This window comes from Neoarius graeffei, chromosome 5 (assembly GCF_027579695.1).
Source record: "Neoarius graeffei isolate fNeoGra1 chromosome 5, fNeoGra1.pri, whole genome shotgun sequence".
In the NCBI taxonomy this organism is placed as follows: domain Eukaryota; kingdom Metazoa; phylum Chordata; class Actinopteri; order Siluriformes; family Ariidae; genus Neoarius; species Neoarius graeffei.
Genome location: NC_083573.1, coordinates 101562025 through 101567825, shown reverse-complemented (window position 1 = coordinate 101567825; position 5801 = coordinate 101562025). Strand labels below are relative to the sequence as shown.

Sequence of the window (5801 nt, the reverse complement as noted above, 5' to 3'; positions counted from 1 at the left end):
TTCCGGAGTGACACCAAGTGGGAGGAAAATATCCTGTCACCCAGCCCCAGTCATGTCTTTCTCAAAACCTGCCATGAAGAGAAAGGTTGGTGATGAGTACAGACAATTTCAGGAAAAGTGGGAGACGGAATATTTTTTTGTTGAGCACAGGGGCATCCCAACGTGTCTTATATGCACAGAGAAAGTTGCAGTGCACAAGGAATACAACATCAGATGTCATTACTCAACTAGACATGCTGAGGAGTATGCAAAATACCAGGAAGAAGAGAGAGAGAACTGGGTCGCCAGTCTTAAAACATGTCTGCTGAGGTGATAAGATTTCTTCAAGAAAGCAAAGAGAATGATGCAGCACTCGAATCTAGCTATGTGGTGAGTGAGATGATTGCTAAGGCGAGAAAGCCATTCAAAGAAGGCAAGTTCATCAAAAAGTGCATGTTACAGGCTGCAAGTATAGTCTGTCTGGAAAAGAAGGGTCAGTTTAGCAATATCAGCCTTTCAGCCAACACAGTGGCAGAGCACATTTCTGACCTGTCAGGTAACATATATGATCAACTGCATGAGAAAGCCAAATGTTTCCGTGCATACTCAGTTGCTCTTGATGACAGCACAGACTTCACTGACACTGCGCAGCTCGCAATGTATGTCCGTGGTGTTGATGACAGTTTTGAAGTGATGGAGGAGTGGCTCACAGAGATTCCAATGCATGGCCAGACCACCGCTCAGGAGATATTCCGCCAGCTGTGTGATGCCATTGTGGATGCTGGTTTGCCATGGAAGAGGTTTGCTGGAATAACAACCGACGGAGCGTCATCAATGACAGGCAGGAGAAATGGACTGGTGGCACTTGTTCAAAGAAAACTGGAAGAGGAGGGTGTGGAGGAGGCCATTGCTCTGCACTGCATTATCCATCAGCAGGCCCTTTGCAGCAAATGCCTGAAGTTTGACAGTGTGATATCTGTCGTTGTGAAATGCATCAACCATATCAGATCCAGGGGCTTAAAGAGGAATTTGATCACAGGTTTGCAGACTTCAAGACACACAGAGCCACTTTTCAAATTTTTGCTGACCCCTTCTCCTTCGATGTGCAAGATGCCCCTCCTGTGCTTCAAATGGAGCTCATTGACCTGCAGTGCAATTCTGAACTCAAAGCCAAGTTCGGGGAGGTGAGTGGAAAAGCAGACAAGCTTGGACAATTTTTGAGAGAATTGCCCCCCACCTTCCCTGAGCTTTCCAGGATGTTCAAGCGGACCATGTGCCTTTTTGGGAGCACATATCTGTGTGAAAAACTCTTCTCCAACATGAACTTCAATAAGTCAAGTCAAAGTACAGATCCAAACTTACTGATGAGCATCTTCAAGCCATACTGAGGGTCTCAACTGCTTCCCCCCTCAAGCCAAATGTGGCTCAGGTGTGTGAGAGGAAGCGCTGCCAGGTCTCTGGCAGCAAGGAGTAGGCAAGAGAAGCCTATGTTCAGAAGAACTGTTCATGTTCTGAAGAACCATTCATGTTGAAGAACTGTTAATAATGAAGATTGAGAAGATTGGATCAGTTGCACTTTTTTTTGGAATACTTGATGCAGCCCAGCCTCACCCAGACTCTGCCTCCAGCAGCCCCCAGGTAAGTTGAGTTTGAGACCCCTGCGTTAAGTGAAGCTAAGAATTCTTCATCCTACTATTATTATTATTATTATTATTATGGCTCATCTTTACTGGGAGTGTGTATATAGAGGATATTACATGATGGCGTGAAGACATGAAGTTTATCTTTGAGTGGTGAATGTATATTTCACAAATGAACAAATATTTTCTCGTGAATTTTACTTTATATTATGAGTTTGTAAGATTCCTTATGTCACTTCATTTCAGTGCTAATCATTCTCAGAAAAGGGGAAAATATTTAGTTGGTGTGTTTCAATGTATTCATCACAATTTGAGCTTTGACGACCGTGACCCACACACTCATGTTTCCGGTCAAGTGGATCAATTCATTGTTATTTGTTTCCACTTCTACAGTTGTTGTCACTAACATTTGAATGTAACACTCCCCCCCCCCCCAAAAAAAAAAAAAGAGTGAATGTAAAGTGCTAGTCAAAAGTTTGGGCACACCTTCTAATTCACTGTTCTTTTTTGGGTTTTTTTTCCCCTTTATTTTTGTGAATTAAAAATTATTTCATGTCTTAAAGTAATGATGGATGTTGTTTTTCTTTACTTAGTTGAGCGGTTCTTGACATAATATGGATTACTACAGTTGTGGAATAGGGTTGTTTTATTTATTTATTTAGTCTTTTTATAATTTTCTGTTTACCCTTTGATCTCAAACAAATTAAGCAGGCAAGAAACTTGTTCACTAATTTACCTTTTGACGAGGCATGCCTGGTTAAGATAATGCCAATAGTGTGCAAAACATAATTAAGGTAAACGCTGGCTACATTGAAGAATCTAAAATATCAAACACATTTTTGTTTACCACAGTATTCCATATATGTTCCAGATGTTATTTCATAGTTTTGATGTCTTCAGTGTTGTTCTGCAATAAAGAGAATAGTCACAATACAGAAAAAAACCTCTGAAAGAGTAGAGTAAGGGTGTACAAACTTTTGACTGTTCCTGTACATGGAAATAAGCTCAAAAAGCAAAAAATGAAAAGGTTAGACATTACAGCAAGTCATTTCCCAGGGCCATGTTTTCTAACCTGAAATAAACCAAGTCTCCAGCAGGTGTCACTGCTTTACAGCAAGCATGTAAACATAGATATGGTTCCTCCATGCTTTCTTTGTATCTTCATTAAATATAGTGTAAAGCCACAACTGAAGCTAGATCTACTTAATTTTACTAACTAATGCCACTGTACCTTATTTTTTTTCCTCCTCAGATCCATTTCCTCAACAATGATGACTAGACACTTGTTTAATTTATTGTTGAAAATGGACAAACTGAGGTACCATCAAATTGCCAGTTCTTCTGCTCTCTCACCTTTGCACATGATACAAAGGTCATGTATGTCTACAAAGAGTTCTCAGGAGAGGAACATGCTCCTCATGGGTCCTCCTGGGGCTGGGAAGACATCAGTCGGGCGGATTTTGTCTCACAGACTCTGGAAGCCTGTAATCGATATTGACGATGTTTTGGAAAAGACGTGGGGGATGACTGTAGCAGAGAAGCTGGCCCAAGTTGGAGGTGACCATTTTATCGATGAAGAGGGCCAAGCTGTTTGCAACTTCTCTGCCTCTGGATGTGTGATCTCACTTACGGGTTCAAACCCACTTCACTTGGACTCCATGCGGCACTTGAAACGCTCAGGAATCACTCTCTATCTGGACGTGGATACTGAAGACGTAGTAGAGAGGCTGTACAGAATCGTCGGTCAGGGTGCTGGCATCTCCATGAGGGAGAACTTAGAGTACTGAAAACGGTTTTATGAGAAGCAGTTGGATGCAAGAGTGTTTTGTGGAAGGGGGGACACTATTGAGGAAATAGCAGAGAAAGTTGTCAGGGTTCTAGATAAATATAAGGACTCTGAATCAGAGACCTACAGTACATCTCCACCAGGACCCAGAGACCTGTGTCAAATGGTGATGTGAGGTTCTTCAGTGATGTTGTCATGGAGGGATTAGCTCCCAATGCTGGGCTTTATGTACCTAATAAAGGATTCCCAAAACTGAGATGTTCTGAGTGGATAAGATTAGTGGATATGCCTTATCCTGAGCATGCTTTAGTCATACTTGAGAAGTGCATACATCCACTGGATATCGCGCCATCAGAATTTCGCTCAATGGTTACCCGAGCCTATGGGCAAAACTTTGCCAGCAAATCAGTAGCACCTGTTAAGCATCTTGCTGAGGGATCAGTACATTCTTGAGCTCTTCCATGGTCCCACTGGTTCCTTTAAAGACCTGGCACTTCAGTTAATGCCGCAGCTCTTTGCTCACTGCCTTCCACAGATGTGCAACTACTTGATCCTTGTGGCCACATCTGGGGACACAGGAAGTGCAGTACTTAGTGGGTTCAGCAACCTCCGTGAAAGCGACAGACAGTGTATTGGAGTGCTGGTGTTTTTCCCTGAGGAAGGCGTTAGCAGCATTCAGAAACTGCAGATGACTGGTTTCAAGGGGGCAACACTAGGTCTGTCAGCATCTTCTCTGACTTTGACTTCTGTCAGAGCACCATCAAGGGGATGTTTGGTGACTCGAGGCTGGCTAGCCACTTTGCAGTGGAGTACGCCACTGTTCTTAGCACAGCTAACTCCATCAACTGGGTGTGGCTGCTTCCCCAGGTGGTCTATCACTCCTCTGCTTACCTAGACCTCATCAGAGATGGTGTGGTGAAATTTGGGCAACCCATTGATGTGTGCATCCCCACTGGATACTTTGGAAATGCCATATCTGCTGTCTATGCTAAACAAATGGGCATCCCAGTAAGAAACATCATTTGCACCTCTAATCATAACTGTGTCATCTCTGATTTTATCTGCACGATCTCCGAGGTACTGTAGGAAGATCATGCTGTCAAATTCTCCTGCTATTGACATTCTGAAATCTTCAAATCTTGAATGATTTTTGCATTATGCATCCAGCGGAGATGGTGAGCTCATCCGGGACTTGTTTGTAAGCCTTGAGAAACAGCAGCAATTTACCATGTCAGAGAATTTATTATGTAGGATTCGGCAGGACGTGCAGGCAAGGTGGTGCTCAGAGGCTGATTGCCTGACTACTACTCACGAAGTACACTCCAAAACAGGCTACGTAATGGACACTCGTACTGCCATGGCGAAATCTGTGGTTGACTGGCTGCATGATAAGATGTACCCACTTGTTTTGTGTTCCATTGCACATTTTGGGAAGTTTGCTCCAGCTGTTCTTAAAGCTCTACACTGTCCTGACATCCCACATGAGCCTCTGGAGCTGCTGGATGGACTGTGTGCTATTGCAGGCCAAAAACGAATACATACAACTCTGTAGGAGAGTGTAAGAGAGAGAGCAAGTCATCCACATACAGTTTGACAGCCTGATTTCAGTGTTCTCACAGATGAGGTGGAATCCATGATATGAGACTCATTTATGAAGGTCAGGTAGGACATGGATATTCGGGCTGTCAGGACACAGGCACAAGAAGTGAGGAGCTTCAGCATCTCCTAGTGGCAACTGCTGGGGCTGCAGCTTCTTCAAGTCCCTTTCCAGCACAAAAACCCCAATGTGATTCCCTCCCAAAGCACAATCAGATGCAAGTGGTTTCCTTTAACGGGTTTTACTGAAGTCTTCTCTGTACATCAAACCGTGAAAACTAATAATGCACAGTATTAAACATAAGGACACCATGTTAGCTGATAATATGTTAACAGACATGATAGCAAACAATAGAAAATAAAAATAAAGCACAAACTTAAAAAAAATACCTATGTGACAGTTTGTGTAGGTGGGTGGAGCACAGAAGGACGGCAGGCCAGAATTGAGTTCACAAAACTGGCTTTTATTCAGCTTTTCAGCCTATACGCACTCTCTCACACACACACAGACACACACACACACACATCAGTCATCTGGTTGGGGAGAGAGCTCCCTCTGCTCTCGCTCTCTCTCCTTAAATAGGGCGCGGTCACTGGGAAGACACACAAACACATTAACGACAGGTGTAGTGATTCTGCCACTTACCTTCCCTGACTCCGCCCTCCTGTCACAAACCGATGCTTGACCACACCCCCGCTGCCACATACCCCCACCGCCCGACTCAGGCCGGGTGGCCGTCCGGCCTGCAGCCGACCCCCCCCCCCCCCTTGACGGGAGAGGAAGTCCGCCACGACCATCT

The 5801-nt window shown here is 44.1% G+C and overlaps 1 pseudogene; it reads left to right on the top strand.

Annotated features, from left to right (window-relative positions):
* The first annotated feature begins 2923 nt into the window (after nt 1–2923).
* On the top strand, nt 2924–4957 carry LOC132886314 (threonine synthase-like 1; annotated as a pseudogene).
* Nucleotides 4958–5801: the final 844 nt, after the last annotated feature.